The sequence below is a fragment of the Schistocerca piceifrons genome, chromosome 6 (genome assembly GCF_021461385.2).
Source record: "Schistocerca piceifrons isolate TAMUIC-IGC-003096 chromosome 6, iqSchPice1.1, whole genome shotgun sequence".
NCBI classification, from domain to species: domain Eukaryota; kingdom Metazoa; phylum Arthropoda; class Insecta; order Orthoptera; family Acrididae; genus Schistocerca; species Schistocerca piceifrons.
In genome coordinates, this window is record NC_060143.1 from 33,819,494 (window position 1) to 33,837,239 (window position 17,746).

Here is a 17,746-nt window from a genome sequence, read left to right on the forward strand (position 1 = left end):
ATACCGTAAATGTAAATGTGATTCAAAAAGTACTTGAAGTGAAGCGCAGCTGGACAGTAAGAAACTCTCTAGCGCGCAATCCCCGCCTCGACAGTAGTTGTGAATCTTTCAGTATGGCTTCTAAAAATAAAGACAATTGATTTATTAAAAAGAAAAAGGGGAGTGTTGAACTGTACCTTGTGGAAAGAGGACGTGTTGTTAGGCCGTCGCTCAGAACATATTGTTACATGTGATGAAAATTGCTATTGTAGTGATAAAACTGAATAAAGTTTGTGTAAGGGTTGCCAAACATTTATGTATTCAAATTTTCTGGAACTGAGGAATAGAAATATCTTGTTTTGGAAAAGGAGGTGAACTTCATTGTCGTCGCCGGCTTTCAATCGACAAATTGTAAGTATACAAAGTTCACTAAAACATAGGAAAGAAAATGCATTTTCTATACTTTTCATTCAATACGTAACAACCTCTCATAATTTCTTAATTACAGTTATTGGATTATGATCTTGTACACTAGTATGGTGCTGAACTCCACTGACCAATTTTGATGTAGCAGGACGTGTAGTTTCAAGGAAGTTTGTGTGCCAAGCAATCTTCTTTTCTCACAAAAAGCAGATTGCTGTTTGATCGTTTTTGCTTACAACAGTGGTCCCTTAGGTATGATAAGCTACGAAAACTTGGGCTCAAAGCTATCCGCAATACGGCCAAGTAACCAACAGAGTCGTACCTTAAATCTTAAAAAACAATAACTTCCTCCAAATTACAATACATCACCAACTGGTGCAGAAGCTGATTGTTTAAGGAGGCAGCAACCAAAATTCAGGTACCAGTTACAACTTAAAGTAAAGTCTCAATCAAAATCAATCTCTCTCTCTCCAAACACATATATAAATATTCATATTATTAAGATAAAAGTCATTTCATAAAGTGTTAAATTTTGTGTGATCAAGACGGACCTGTAAAATAAAGTGCGAAAAATATGATCACGGACTCATTTTCAGACTTTGTCTTCAGTTGATTAACGTTTATTTTACCATGGGTAGCAGATGAGGTGCTGAAGTGTGGACATGTGGACAGCAAAACGGATACTCTTTACTGACAGGCGTAGTCCACTTCACGGCGCAGTTACGACTGCACAGAAAACACCAGGTTGTAAATTATGTGATGTATCTGCAGGAAGACTGTTAGACGCAGAGAAACAACATCTAACACACTGAAGTGGCTTCATATTATCGCACCAATTGTCACAATATGTGTTCTTATACCCGTAACACTCTGTATTTACCAGCAGCAAACACAGAAACAATGGAACTTCGTAACTGTATTGCAGAGGGAGAAGAGGGGATGGGATTTGGGGCAGTGTTGCCACAATATAGCCAATCACACTTAACACATCATTATGGAAATGATCAATAAACTGCAGTGAGAGACATTACAAGACAAACGCTGTATATCTTGGTGAGGTTTACTGGTGAAACTGTGAGAGGGTACATTCCAGGAAGAGGCGGGCAACGTATTACTTCTCTCAGCGTAAGGCTCGCGGTCTCGTAAACTGACATGTGCTGGCCACATGCGCCTCCAAATCCACATCCAGTGCCGCCTGTGGGCTGAGGATGACACAGCGGCCGGTCGGCACCGTTGGGCCCTCATGACCTGTTCGAGCGGAGTTTAGTTTTAGCATACGGCTCGAGAAATTCCAATAACAAAAAAATCAGAGAAGTTAGAGTTCGTAAGGAAGCATACTGACAATCACTTTCGCCAGCCGCTGTGGCCGAGCGGTTCTAGGTGCTTCAGTACGGAACCGTGCTGTTGCTACGGTCGCAGGTTCGATTCCTTAGGTTAGTTAGGTTTAAGTAGTTCTAAGTTCTAGGGGACTGATTACCTCAGATGTTAAGTCACATAGTGCGCAGAGCCATTTGAATAATTTGAAACAATCACTTTCCCCGTGGATCTGTCACGACTGGAAGAGTGGAGGGGAGAATGTGTAGTTGTACTAAAAGTACGCTCCACTACACAGCTTGAGGTGGATGCGGAGTGTACAAGAATATTCAGTTCAAGACATTGAAAGAACTGTGGTTGGCGACTGGCCTCTACTACTTGACTCGCTGAAATGTCGGAAACAAACTTATTTCAATAGGAATACAATCGTACATGTTTACAAGGACTGGGCTTTGGGAGAAACAGATGCCCTCCAAAAGAAGAAGATACAGTGTCTACAAACAACGAGGGGCGTTCTATAGGTAATGCAACACTTTTTTTCTGAAAGCAGGTTGCTTTTATTTAGGATTCCAATACACAATATTATTACTCGCTCTTTTGGCTATTTTTCAACATAATCTCCGTTCAAGGTCTTATTCCATCTTACTGGGAGGGCCTTTAAACTCGCATGGTACCACTCTACTGGTCTACGTCGGAACCAACGTCTTGCTGCATCAATAACCTCCCCATCATCCATGTACTACTTCCCATGTAGCGAAACCTTCACTGCGCCAAACAGATGAAATCGGACGGTGCAAGTTCTGCACTATAGGGTCGATGCGAAAGTATAGTTCTATGAAGTTTTGTGAGCTCCTCTTGGCTGCACAGACTTGTGTGTGACCTTGCGTTGTCATGGAGAAGTTCGTTTGCATTTTTGTGGCGGCAAGCATGCTGAATTGTTTCCTCAATTTCCTGAGGGTAGCATAATACACTTCAGATCCTATCGTTGCTCCATAAGGGAGAATTGGGAGTTGGATTGCATTCTCGACTGAAATTTGTTCATTGTAAAGTCATGCAGAGTTTTCTTTAAGCACTCCGCCTTCAGGCCACAAGTGGCCCATCGGGACCATCCGACCGCAGTGTCATCCTCAGCTGAGGATGCGGATAGGAGGGGCGTGTGCTCAGCACACCGTTCTCCAGGTCGTTATGATGGTTTTCTGTGACCGGAGCAGCTACTATTCGGTCGAGTAGCTCCTCAATTGGCATCACGAGGCTCAGGTTCAAATGGTTCAAATGGCTCTAAGCACTATGGGACTTAACATCTGAGGTCATCAGTCCCCTAGAACTTCTAACTAACGTAAGGACATCACACACATCCATACCCGAGGCAGGATTCGGACCTGCGACCGTAGCGGTCGTGAGGTACCAGACCGAAGCGCCTAGAATCGCTCGGCAAGGCTGAGGGCACCCCGAAAAATGGCAACAGCGCATGGCCGCCCGGACGGTCACCCATCCAAGTGCCGGCCACGCCCAAGGGCGCTTAACTTCGGTGATCTGACGGGAACCGGTGTATCAACTGCGGCAAGGCCGCTGCCCAGAGTTTTCTTTACCTAGCGAGGTAATAACGCCATTGTTTTGCTCATAATAGATAGAGAACACCACTACTTTCGCAAATATCGCTGAAGGACAAAACTGACATCAGCCACACTTTTTGATGATTGGTTTATTTTGCTATAACTGGTTTCGGGCCTGGGTCCATCATCAGGTGGCAGCAAGGATTATAGCATCATCTTTTTCTTTGGTGCCGTAGCTGTAATGCATAAAGGAAAACTTTTCTCATTTAAGTAAATGCAATGACGTTTTATACAGGGCGGTCCACTTAAACATTTCAGCACAAGTATCTCTGCAACAACAATAAGTACTGAAAAACGACTAACACGGGGCACATGAAAGTAAATGCTACGAGACATTCTAAATCGTAAATAAATGTTAGTTTCAAGGCAGACTTAAGTTTGTTTTTTTTTTTAATGGACACCCCATATTGTTTCTAATGCAATCAATAACATGAAAAATAACAAAAAGGGTGCCGTTGGTTGCATCACCATAATCAGTTACATCCTGAGAAACTGCGAAACGTAGTCAACACTTGAAATAAACGAAACGCGCTGCTGTTGCACATCTCGAGATCAAAGCGTGAGCCCGACGCTGTGATTGACGTACTACGATGCAACAAACGCTGTACTTATTGCTATCTACACTGTTATTAAGTGAAATGGAAACAATGTAGGTGTCCAGTCAGACGGCTACGTAAAATTATTATTCACCCTGCTGTTAGATCCTTGACGTTTACCCTGGTCGCTGATATTGGGTTTTTGGTTACCGTCATATTCATTCTAATATGTAATAAAGATTAATAAACCACGAACGAGTAAACCCATTCCTTATTTTTCATTATTTGTGACTGGACATTTGTCTTATTTCCAATGCACTTAATAACTGTGTAAATAGAAATAAGTACCGCGTAGTACGTCAGTCACATCGCGTTTACGAGCAACGACAAGTTCACACTTGCGTCTCGGAATGTACAGTAGCGGCGCTGTTCAGTTATTTCAAGCGTCAACTTCACTTCACAATTTCCCGGGATGTAACTGACTTATTGTGATGAAACCAACGCCATTCTTTTGGTGATTTTTCATGTAATTGATTGCGTAAGAAGTAATGCGACAAGTCCATTAAAAAAAGAAAACCATAAGTTTGCGTTGAAAATAATGTTTGCTTATATTTAGAATGTCACATAGTATTTACTTTTATGAGCCCCTGACTTACATTTATGCCCATGAAAGTCGTTTCTCAATACCTATTGTTGTTCCAGAGCTACTTGCACTGAAACGATTAAATGGAGCACCCTGTATAATGTAAAGTTTTTCTAAAGACTAAATTCATGAATGAATATTCTGTTATATTATGGGATCAAAATAATTTGAAATTTGTTCAACAAATCATTGCTGCCATCTGACATCGGTCTCAGTCCTGGAAATAATTACAGCGAAATAAAGCATTAATATAAAAGTGTGGCTAGGGAGTGCTTTCCTACAGTAACATTTACGATTTTGGATAAAATCATGTTTTGTAGGTTTTTTCAAATAAGTAGAATTGAGAAGCTGTGACGAGTGACCTGATCTCATAGCACAAAACTCATTTATAATATTCAAAATTTATGTAAACAAGGGAGACAGTAATGTCTCACTACGAAATGTTGGGGCCAGAAAATATCGTGTCATAGACACGATATTATAAGAAAAATTTGGTTTTCTGTCTAGCACATATATCAGGGTTTACCAGGCCTTTTCACTAATAGTTCTTTTCCTATAGGAGCTACGCAGTTTCTACCTGCACAGTACTGCTTCCTGGGTCATCATCATGATCTTGGACAGTTTCCAGCCTCTGGCAGGGTCTGTTTGGAGCATAATCCTTGCCATCGTCTTGTGTCTTGACACCAACTCTCCGTCTTCATCTTGGTCTAGTCTTCTCCTTTTTTCTGGACGTTTTCCTCCACTCCTTTCAGCCATCTGTCTCTCAGTCTTCCTCTTGGTCTCATTCCTCCTTATACCCTTATACCCATTCGGGTTCGGGAGTTCTTCAAAATACTCCTTCCACATATTCTTGAGCTCCTTCTTATTCTCTACATCTTGGCCACTTTTGTTCACCATTTGGGCATAATCTGTCGCACCATTTTTCCTCTTACTTTTAATCATCCCCTATAACACATTTTTTGAACCTTCACTCTCCTCCTCTATCATTCTGGTCCACTTTCTTCTCTGCTCCGCCACCACTCTTTTTGCTTCTATCTTTCTTTCTTTCTTGCTTGTACTGAGGCGTTCAGACAGTCGTTTTTCCCTCGCGCGATCCGCAAGTGGAACAGAGGGGGAAGGGGGGGGGGATATGACTCTGGCACGAATAGTGCCCTCCGCCACACACCGCTTGGTGGCTAGCGGAGTATATATGCAGATGTAGATGTAGATACTCTTCTCTTGTCTCTACTGTTCTCTTCTGGAACCATACCCCAAAGGCTCTATTCTTCTTCTGTACTATATCCTTTGTTTTATCATTCCACCAGGGTGTTTCTTTCCATCTCTTTTTGTTGCTTGTCCTCCCACATATTGCTTCCGTGGCACTTTCTAATGTTCTCTTGAATCTACCCCATTCCTCTCTTACCGTTTTTGGTTCATCCTTTGGGATGCTTTCCTTTACTACTTGTAGGTACTGTAGCCTGCTTTCTTCCTCCTTTAACATCCATACCCTTATACGTCTATCCTGGTTTTCTGTCCCTTTATTGTCCTTAGTCCCTCTCAGGCACATTACCATCAAACGGTGGTCTCTATCAAAGGCCTCTGATGGTATTACCTTAATCTCAATGATGTTCCTATTCAACTCACTATTGTACAGGAAGTAGTCAACTATCGACTTTCTCTTTAAGTCTTGACTGGACCAGGTAATCTTGTGGCTCTCTCTTTTTCTGAACCAAGAGTTCCCAACCAGCAAGCCATTCCTTTGACAGAACTCTTTCACCTTCCCCATTTCGCCAGCCCCAACCCTCTGGTCCAAGCATACTTTTGCATCCTTGTCTTTCTCTTCCAATGTGTGCATTTAAATCCCCCACTACTATCACATTCTTCCTTCCCATCTGGTTGTGCATTTTCTCTTCAAACTCTTGCTTCTCCTCAGAAGTGCAAGCCATCTGCGGCGCATATACTTGTATTGCCTCTATGGTCGTCCCCTTGAGTGATATTTTGATCTTCATCATCCTATCACTTACCCTCTCCACTTTCTCTTTTAATCCGTCTCTTACTACTATTCTCACTCAATTTCTCCATCTCTCCTCATTTCCACTCCAGTAGAGTCGGTAGCTTTTCCTCAGTTCTCTCCTTCCTTCTCCTTTACATCTCGTTTCAGCTAACCCCAATAGGTCTAACTTCCTTCTTTCCATTATGTCTACCATCTCCTCCACCTTTCCAGTCAATGTTTGTATGTTTAATGTTCCAAATCTTAGTCCTTGTTTATAGCCAGTTCGTCGTCGGTTAAATCCGTCCCTTCCGAGGCCCGTTCTATTTTTGAAAACAGAAATCATAATCCACTACTGCCTTGCTGGGCCTATCGTAGATTCACCAGAGCCCCGTTAACCGTCACTTTTCAGGGTTCTTTTAGGACCTGCACAGCTACCGTAGCGGTCCCGGGGCACACACAGTCCCCATTCTACCTCACTCCTACAGGCAATCCCCTACTCCATGACGTTGCCCATCTACCACGACTTGGACGACGGGTTGGACTTGTGCATCAAATTTGGTTGATATCGATCCAGTGGTTTAGGAGGAGATAAGGGACGTACACATATACACACATGCATCCATTTTTATACACTACTGGCCATTATAATTGCTACACCACGAAGATGACGTGCTACAGACGCGAAATTTAACCGACAGGAAGAAGATGCTGTGATATGTAAATGATTAGCTTTTCAGAGCATTCACACAAGGTTAGCATCGGTGGCGACACCTACAACGTGCTGACATGAGGAAAGTTTCCAACCGATTTCTCATACACAAACGGCAGTTGACCGGCGTTGCCTGGTGAAACGTTGTTGTGGTGCCTCGTGTAAGGAGGAGAAATGCGTACCATCACGTTTCTGACTTTGATAAAGGTCGTATTGTAGCCTATCGCGATTGCGGTTTATCGTATCGCGACATTGCTGCTCGCGTTGGCAGAGATCCAATAACTGTTAGCAGAATATGGAATCGGTGGGTTCAGGAGGGCAATACGGAACGCCGTGCTGGGTCCCAACGGCCTCGTATCACTAGCAGTCGAGATGACAGGCATCTTATCCGCATGGCTGTAACGGATCGTGCAGCCACGTCTCGATCCCTGAGTCAACAGATGGGGACGTTTGCAAGACAACAACCATCTGCACGAACAGTTCGACGACGTTTGCAGCAGCATGGACTATCAGCTCGGAGACCACGGCTGCGGTTACCCTTGACGCTGCATCACAGGCAGGATGGCCTGCAATGGTCTACTCAACGACGAACCTGGGTGCACGAATGGCAAAACGTCATTTTTTCGGATGAATCCAGGTTATGTTTACAGCATCATGATGGTCGCATCCGTGTTTGTGCGACATCGCGGTGAACGCACGTTGGAAGCGTGAATTCGTCATCGCCATACAGGCGTATCACCCAGCGTGATGGTATGGGGTGCCATTGGTTACACGTCTCGGTCACCTCTTGTACACATTGACGGCACTTTGAACAGTGGACTTTACATTTCAGATGTGTTACGACCCGTGGCTATACCCTTCATTCGATCCCTGCGAAACCCTACATTTGAGCAGGATAATGGACGACCGCATGTTGCAGGTCCTGCACAGGCTTTTCTGGAGACAGAAAATGTTCGACTGCTACCCTGGCCAGCACATTCTCCAGATCTTTCACCAACTGATAACGTCTGGTCAATGGTGGCCGAGCAACTCACTCGTCACAATACGCCAGTCACTACTCTTGATCAACTGTGGTATCGTCTTGAAGCTGCATGGGCAGCTGTACCTATACACGCCATCCAAGCTCTGTTTGACTCAATGCACAGGCGTATCGAGGCCGTTATTACGACCAGAGTTGTTGTTGTGGGTACTTTTTTCTTAGGATCTATGCACCCAAATTGCGTGAAAATGTAATCACATGTCAGTTCTAGAATAATATATTTGTCCAATGGATACCCATTTATCATCTGCATTTCTTCTTGGTGTAGCAATTTTAATGGCCAGTAGTGTATTTGCATATGATATAGATGACGCCAAAAAATGACAATTTAATCGAAATAACAACAATAAAAACGGCCATTTCATCAACATATCGTCACTAACTGAGAACTTGTCGCCGCGCGTGATTAGCCGAGTTGTCTAAGGCGCTGCAGTCATGGACTGTGCGGCTGGTCCCGGCGGAGGTTCGAGTCCTCCCTCGGGCATGGGTGTGTGTGTTTGTCCTTAGGATAATTTAAGTAGTGTGTAAGCTTAGGGACTGATGACCTTAGCAGTTAAGTCCCATAAGATTTCACACACATTTGAACATTTTTCTTGAGAACTTGTCTTTCTGAGCTATACAAGAAAATTTCAAGTGCTCAGGTTCTCAATACCCGCTGTGTCTTACATGTCAAAAGGGAAACCGTCGTTTATGTGTTTCTGAGGACCATCATTTATTTAAGAGAAAATTCTGATTTTCCTGTTTGTGCTCCCTCATTGCTGTTATCGCCTTCAGTTTAGGAAACTCACGCCAATTATGCACCTAGGATGTTATTGTTGTGAGTGGGTTCTTACAAAAAGCTCCCTATTACGCAACCTGCAGTAAAATAATATTATCATACTGCCACATTATTATCATTAAGCTTTTAGAAGACTTGGCGTTTGCTGCAAACAGAATTTTTCTATAATTTGAACCTGTTGTGATAACTGAAACAGCATAGTCAACGTTCAGATAGAGCGGCTGCGATACAGTTAGCTGAAGTTTTTTTAAAAGAAAACCAGTTATTCTTTCCTTTTGGGACCTGCAACTGTGTTCTTATTTACGATAGCACAGTGGGAAGCAATGAAATACTTTGAAGTTGTGATGTATGAGTGTTGTGTTAGCAGACTTTCCGTTACCTATTTACTACAAATGTAGAGGGTATGGCAAAACATCAGATGGTTTTTATTAATTAATGATAAGTCACCTATGGCATAACATTGCCATTGCTTCATTCACAAGTACTGTTGTTCAGGCGATGTAGTTTCAGTAGACACAGAGCTATGGTTGTCTAAGTAACGTGGCGGTAATATATTTTTTAAAACTGGTGGTTCTTGAGTTACAACTCCACGTTGGTTGCGCCAATACCTCAACATGGATCGAAGAGGATGCGTTTCATACTGTAACACAATTAAAGTTTGGATGAAAATCTGCAGAAAAATAGTCCAGCTCTGAAACGAAAGTCAACAAGTTGTCGTCGTAAGTAACACCAACAGAACAACACACGGAGTGTACATAAGTCTCACCGGCCGCGCATAACCACTCTTTTGCTAAGCATAACTCTGATCGCAGCATAAGGTTCAAATGGCTCTGAGCACTATGGGACTTAACATCTGAGGTCATCAGTCCCCTATAACTTAGAACTACATAAACCTAACTAACCTAAGGACAGCACACACACCCATGCCTGAGGCAGGATTCGAACCTGCGACCGCAGCGGTCGCGCGGTTACAGACTGCAGCGCCTAGAATCACTCGGCCACATCGTTCGGCGCAGCATAAGGCGAATACTTCTACTTCATCACTTTTTCATCGTTACAAAATGACTGAGGTTCAGTAATGAAAGGCTCGGATTAAGCAAAACGAGTAATATTTTCAGAAAAAGGCTTGAAGTGCTGTGTTAAGTTTCTCATGATAAGCGATGAAGCTCATTTCAGTTTATCTGCTTTTGTCAACCATCACAACATTCTTGGCTGGCCGAATAAAAATGCTAAAGAAATACATGAATGCCCCCTTCATTGTAACGAAGTGGCAGTGCGGTGTGGAGGCACGGAAAAGTACGTGATTGGATCATATGTCTTCGAGGAAGATGGCTGAGAAGCAGCTACAGTGACTACCAATAAATGAGAATTTGTAATTTATTAAGTAAGGTTCCCGTCAGACTTCCATAAAATATTTTATTTGTGACTAGTTTTGAACAATATTTCTGTTCATTCTTAAACCATTATCTACGTTAGAAGGAAGAATACATTTGCGTGAGACGAAATACAAAATTTTCAAACTTTTTGTGTGCACAGATTACAGTAGTGCAAAAAATATTTTATGACGTACCTGCATTTTCCATGTCTGACTGTACATAATAGATTTGTTTTTACATCAGATGAATATAACAAAGTTATTTGAATGTATTATGGTTGTCGTGCTAAATTCAAAATTCGAAAGGCATCTGTAGTTGTTCAAACATACATTAAAAATCTGACAGGTGCCCTCAGTTCTTTATTATATATTCATATGTCTGTCTCCCAGGGATCATAATGTTAAAACTAAATACGTGAGCACTGTGTTTATAAAGGACTCATAAATTGTTACATTATTTTATAAATTACTGATATGTCGTCAGCTAACTGACTCGCCGAATCATGACTCATTTTTAAGAAGAACAAAAAAAATATTGTGTTAAATATCTGACTGAACGTTCATCAATTCGTCCGGATCATTTACCCTCGGTTCACATACTTCCCATTTGTTAAGTGCGTCTAACTTCATTCCTTTAAGGGCTAAATTCAAAATTTTCATAGTAGATTCAGTACTACCTGCTGTGTTTTGTGGATGGCAAATGATGGTCAAACCAAAAGCAGTCCATGGTCGGTCAACACAGAGACGGTTAATGCTGTTTGTGGATGACGCAGGAGTTGTTGTCCGATGATGTTTACACCGAGCGAGGTGGCGCAGTGGTCTTGATATTTTGTCTGATACGTTCTTCGTATCTAGTTCTAAACTTCCGACCAGTATACCGACCAGTTTGGTGTATGTAGAAACGGTCTCATGTTCCACATTGTAATCTATAATGCCTAAATCGCGACCCGAATATGGTTCCAGCAAGATAGGGCAACTGCTCACACAACCAATGTCGCGATGCATATTTGAGAATTACATTCTCTAACCACCTAATTTCTAGTATAAATAATCTTTTTCTGTGGGTACCTTACGTCGAGAGTGTACGCAAACAAAGACTGAACGCTGGACGAATTTAAAAGAGTTATATGTCAGTTAATCTCTGCCAAACCAAATAATTTTTTGACAGCATCAGTAGGAATCTTCAAGAGTGTATAGCAAAGCATGGATACCACTAAGATAACATTATTTTCGAAAACCAAGGCTTTGTTAAAATGGTGTGTATTAAATTACGCAATAGCAACTGAAACAATAAGACATTTTGCCGCACCCTGTACACATAAATGTCAGTTTTTATCCCTATATCACGTATATAATCACGATTTCTGTATCTGAAGAATATAAGATGTAAGTAGTTTCTCTCTTTTTTCATTTCTGTTTATTATATCCTCGAAAACGGTGCATGACGAAATGAAACACTAGCTTATGCAAAAAAGATTGGGTGATGGATTTTCTGAAGGAAGCCCACTCAGAATCTAAATGAACATGTTGAGGCACACTCTCAGTTCGGATTTTCCCAAATACGCATCCATAATCTTAACCACATCGTAATCTCACGCGGGTCGGTTTTATTATTATTTCGGTGCATTTTAAAATAAAGAACAAGGAGCATCAACTGGTAATTTCTGTTCGATTCGGACAAAATGTGTGCTTCAGCTGTCACTTTCTGTTTCAGCCTTTCCTGATTTAGTTGAGTACACTTTTGGTGAATATGTCTGCTAATCGTGAAGCTATAGCCCCAAAGAGCGCCTGTCAGTGGGATGTCGGTTATTCGTGGTCTACTTTCCATCCGCATACGGGCATTTACCCAGCAAACGAATCCCACGATAAGACGTTTCCCTTAACCTGTCAAACATTTCATGATAAGAACGAGGAGGAACGCTTTGACGTTGACGGTAAACGATATTTAGGAGGAAACAATTTGTGGACACTGAAACTCATCGCATGTGTGCAGGAAATATCTGAACGAAGGTCATAGGCGCCTGTTTGTTTTAAGAGTCCCAGTCTTGTACATCAGTACGTTTATAACCAAACTTGATATTTTGAGAACTATTCACAAAAATACTACCACAAGACAGTTCTACTCTTTATACACACTATCAGAATACATTCCAATGCAGGGCAATATATTTTTGCCTCCACCCGCTCCCGCTTATATCCAACGATCCAAATTTTTAAGCCGGCCGTTTCGACCGTGCTGCTACGGTCGCAGGTTCGAATCCTGCCTCGGGTATCGATGTGTGTGATGTCCTTAGGTTTCTTAGGTTTAAGTAGTTCTAAGTCTAGGGGACTGATGACCTCAGATGTTAAGTTCCAAAGTGCTTACAGCCATTTTGAACCAAATTTTTAAAATACATTCTATTGTTAACCGGGTATGTGATTGAAGGTAGGGCATTTATCGGAAAAGTTTTACTGCCTAGAACTCTTTCTTTTTAAGCCACCCTACTTCTTATTTGAGGATGCCCTCCCATTCTGCATTTCTTGAGTAAATCTTTCCATCTCTTCATTCTCAGCACAGCAAAAATTCGCATGTTTCAATGTTCTGTAAGAGGCAATTAAGTGAAAACGAAATAGATGAAAAAAAGTAAGGAAACTGTTTCTTATTTCAGAAGTAATTGCCATAGTGAAATCTGTTGAACTTTAAAGAATACGCTAGTTCCGACATTTGGAGAGGATGACGGATTGTAGAATGCGCAAAAGAATTATGAAAGGCAGGTTGTATTCCACCGGAAGGAGGGCCCAACCAAGAGATAGATGGCTGGACAGTATGTTGGTCGACCGAACCAAGGTGGCGATCGGAGCATGGAAGAGAAAAGCAGAGAAATGAGATGTATGGATAAAGATTGTTGAGGAGGCCCATCAAGGGCCGTACTGCCAGAAAAGAAGAAGAATCGCTGTAACTGTTAATACACTTATCGCAAGGTGAGACAAGAAGGTCAAAGCCTTCATGGAAACTGTTTGATGTTGCCTATAGAACCATGATTGTACCCAGGCGTGTACCTCTTGGTCCGAAGTAAACAGACAGATACGAATGTCTTCATTCAAGGTTTCAAAAATATCGAAATCGCACGGGGACAGTTCGGAATTGTACGGACGATGTGTAACCGCTTCCCAGTGGAACTTCGGCAGCGTTGTCGAAACAGCACGTGGGCTTGCCCACGTTAGTTTCGCTGGGAAACTTCTTACACCATCCTTACAGTCTCGATCTCTCGCCAAGCGATGTCTATATTTTTGGAGCCCTGAAGAAAGACATTCGTTGCGGTCTGTTTGCTTCGGACGAAGAGGTGCGCGCCGGGGTGTAAACATGGTTATGTTGGCAACCGCAAACATTCTTCCGAGAAGACACTGACCGTCTTGTCGCACAATGGGAGAAATGTACAAACAGTTATGGTGGCTACTTTTGCAGTAACGAAAACTTTACTTGCTTTTTTCATCTGTTTCGTTTTCATTTGACTGCCCCTTACAGCTCTTGTTGAAAGTAGTTCGTTAATATGTTAGCTTTCAAGTTCTTCATTCTTACACAAGTTCTGAGTTGCAAGTTTGTTGCAAAGAATTCTGGACGCTGTGTATCGATTGGTTAGCGTCTTACAGTCTTTGACTGGTAAAGTGTAGGTATCTGCTAGACTATACTTTGGCGACAGTGTATAGCAGGGCCGGCCAAACGCTGCACAGTGTGCAGACGTGCGGAAGTGCTGCACATGTGCGCACGTGTGCGAAGCGAGCGACAGCGACATCTGTTATTAGACATGTGTCCTAAATGAACGGCGGCGGCTCCACTTCCCTGTTTAGGTAGTACAAGCAAGAGCTAACATACCCAGTCTCGTTTACCCATGGTAACCGTAACCTTAGCAGAGAAGTACTGAGAAATGGCAGGTACTGTGAAAAAGAAAAGGACGGGAGATCTATGTTCTCAGTCGCTTAAAAATGACTGGGAACTGCAATTCTTTTTTGTAGCCGTTGGTGAAACCTCACAGTGTTTGCTATGCCGCCGAATAATAGGCGGCCAGCGTAAGTTTTCAATTGAAAGACACTACAATACAAATCACAAAGACGAGTGTAGTGTACTCAACAGTGAAGTACGGCAAGCAAAATTAAATGTCCTTAAGAAAATGAATGAGACACATCAACTCGATTATCATTTCTCATGGCCAGTGATAACGTGTCTGGATTTATTCCTTTCATAACTAAAAATTATTGTTTACTAACTGTACATTATTGCCTCATTCTGCTCCATGTTACATTATTATGAGGAAAGTTGGTCATTAAACCGATTGTTCCAATGTATACTTACATTTAGGTTTTTTTTTTTTTTTAATGTGTGAAGGGTTACGCTCAGCTGTAGTCGATAAAACGTAACATTCATCTAATTGTCGGTTATTATGCAGATTTCAGACAGAACTGATGAAATACATAGCAATAATGGTACTGAAATAACAGGCGATCATCGAGAGGTCTGCGATTATCATTCTGTTCAGAGGTCAGTGAGACAGAAATTATGTGGGTGTAACTGAGGGCACCGAGAATTAGTTATAGGAAACCTTGCATTAGTTTAATGTTATTTGAAATCATGAACAAGGTTCGTTGGAAGTCGCTAAGTGCTCTCTTTCTTAAATACTAGATCAAAAACATTACGCATATTTACGTTGCGTCAGTCAAGCTGCCTTAATAAAAACTCACGGTTGTTAACTGTTTTACTTGTCTTACTGGGCTAAATTGTTAACATAAAAGTAGACGTCTCAATGAGTAGACTGTGACAGTATTTTAAATGTTTAATACGCGAAATACCTTCCCATGGTTGGCTTGCAAGCTGTGGAAAGAGCACTAGAATGCGCCGGTACAGAGTATCCCAGCAAGTGGATAAAGCGACATCTGTGCGTAGAAACATGCACTACATGAACTCTTGACGGCTGCGGCATGCACGCTGTGACCCGGAAGTTGCACATGTGCAGGAGCACCGCACGCGTGCAGAATTTCTGGCCGGCCCTGGTGTATACGGACCAATCAGAGACCTGAGAGCGTTTGATTGCGTGTTTGCGAACCTCGTCCAATGGTGGAGAATGCACTTTGTTCTGTGTCCAGAGTGTCTGCTCGTTTCTGCTTGCGTTTGCTATGGAGGCCTGGTGTCGCAGTTTGCATACAGACACTGGGTATTTGAACTGAGGTTTATTTTCTGAAGGACATTCTCGTGCTATGAACTACGAGAATTATGGTGAGGTTGCAGCATGCATTTACAGCTTGCCGTAATATTTTGTTTGAACATTTTCAGGTCTGTAGATGTGCAGTAACTCTTGTTCAGACATAAGTTCCCTTGATGAAAACGACAGATTATGTCTCATGGTCGGGTACAGTGTCGTTATTTCACTTGTTCATCCGTGAGATTAGCGTACGTGTTTCATCACATTGCCGCTGATACAAAGGTGTTCAGGTTTGCTAATGTGAATAGAGTCAGTGACAGCGGATCAGATAGCCTCCACATTTGCTCGCCGTCGAGTTTTCAGTCTCTCAGCGATGAACACTTGTGGAGACCACATTATTTACTATCACACTTATTCATGTCATGAGTAATGTTCTATTTGCAAGGCTGGTGTGACACAACACTTGCATTGATGGCTGATTTTATAACAGACAAGCTGCCAGAAACCGATAATTAATAACTAAATGTTTTCCAGTGCACAGTTTTCAGAACGGTTATTGTAATCACAAAAGATTGCGAACCTATGCTGGAGATTAAAAAAGGGCACTTTGTTATTCTCTTGCAGCTGGGAACGAGCATCTCGGAAACGACGGAGCTAGTCGGCTGTTGGTATGCTGCTGTCGTCAGATTTTATGGAAGGTGGTTGAAGGACGGCGAAATCACAAGTAGGCTTCAAGGCAGTAAGGCTGGCATGTCATTTCGATTTTTGTAAGTTACCGATGTGCAGGTCAGAGAGAGAGAGAGAGAGAGTGAGTTACGTTACCGTTAAACAATCTTTGGTCTTATTGTGGGACAGTCTTTGCCTCTGCGCAGTCTGATATATTTTTAGTTGAAGTGTGGTAGGTGATGGACGTATTGAGTAGTGCTGCGTTGCTTTGTCATTGTATCTGTTAGATGAAGATAGATTTATTATAAAGGACAGCAAGGATGGATATCATGTATGTATTGGAAGGCGAAAAGAATATCAATTTTGAATAATGTTATTGTTTCTGAAGAGTAGACGTTGGAGGTAAGACTACTGCACTGAGCAGCTAATTCGTTAGAATACTTATTGTCAGTTAACTTCCTCAGAGCTGAGAGGAAGACAACCCCATTCCTTGAATCACGCATCGCTAAACGAGGGTTGGAACTTTAATGGTGGCAACTGTTTATTTACAGCTCGTACAAAACAGATACCTGTTTCAAAGTTTTACTGACCTTCAGAGTAGTCACCAGCATTGTGTATAACCCGTTGCCAGCAGTTTTGAAGTCGTAGGATACTCTTAGCAGTGCCAGTTTTGTTGACAGTTCGAGAAGAGCGGTCTCTTGCCCGGAGAATTAGTAGCGGTTCTGAAGCGAATGCCGTGAAGTGTTTCCTTCAGTTTAGAAATCGTGTTGAACTTACGAGGGCTTAAGTCAGGGGAGTGTAGTAGGTGGTATACCACTTAGCAGCCGCATCAGTAACAGCTTGCTTGAGCATTGTCCTGCAAAAGAATGGTCAGGTCCTGCACAAAGTGACATCAGTTTTGTCTCTAAGCTGGTCGTAGGTTGTTTTCGAAAAATGAACAGCATAGTAAGAAGTGACGACACTTTCCCCAGGACCTTAGCATCATTTTGTAAGACAATGCTCAAGCACGTACAGTACTAATTTGTTTGACTGATGGGGCTGCTAATTGCTATACCACCTAATGCACTCCCCTGACTTAAGCCCTCGTTAGTTCAACTCGATTTCTAAACTGAAGGAAACGCTTCACGGCATTCGCTTCAGAGCTGCTACAAATTCGTCGGGCAATAGACCGCGCCGCTCGAACCGTCAACACAACTGGCACTGCTAAGAGTATCCTACGGCTTCCACATCGCTGGCAACGGGTTATACACAATGCTGGTGACTACTTTGAAGGTGAGTAAAACTTTAAACGCGTACCTATTCTGTACGAGCTGTAAATAAATAGTTGCCACTATTAAAGTTCCAACCATCGTATCAACTAATTAAGCAGTTTGGCTTTTTGTAGAAATCCTCTATTAACATTATACCGTTTTCAAATTCCTGTTCAGTTTGCTAAGAGTAGTATTGTTTAGACCAATGTTATGTGTGAAGACCATGCAAAATTGTGCTCTGCCATTTTGAATAAGTTCTTCATTTTAAAATCATG

The 17,746-nt window shown here is 42.1% G+C and overlaps 1 pseudogene; it reads right to left on the bottom strand.

Moving 5' to 3' along the window:
* Window positions 1–3,172: 3,172 nt before the first annotated feature.
* LOC124803568 lies at window positions 3,173–3,290 on the bottom strand (annotated as a pseudogene).
* Window positions 3,291–17,746: the final 14,456 nt, after the last annotated feature.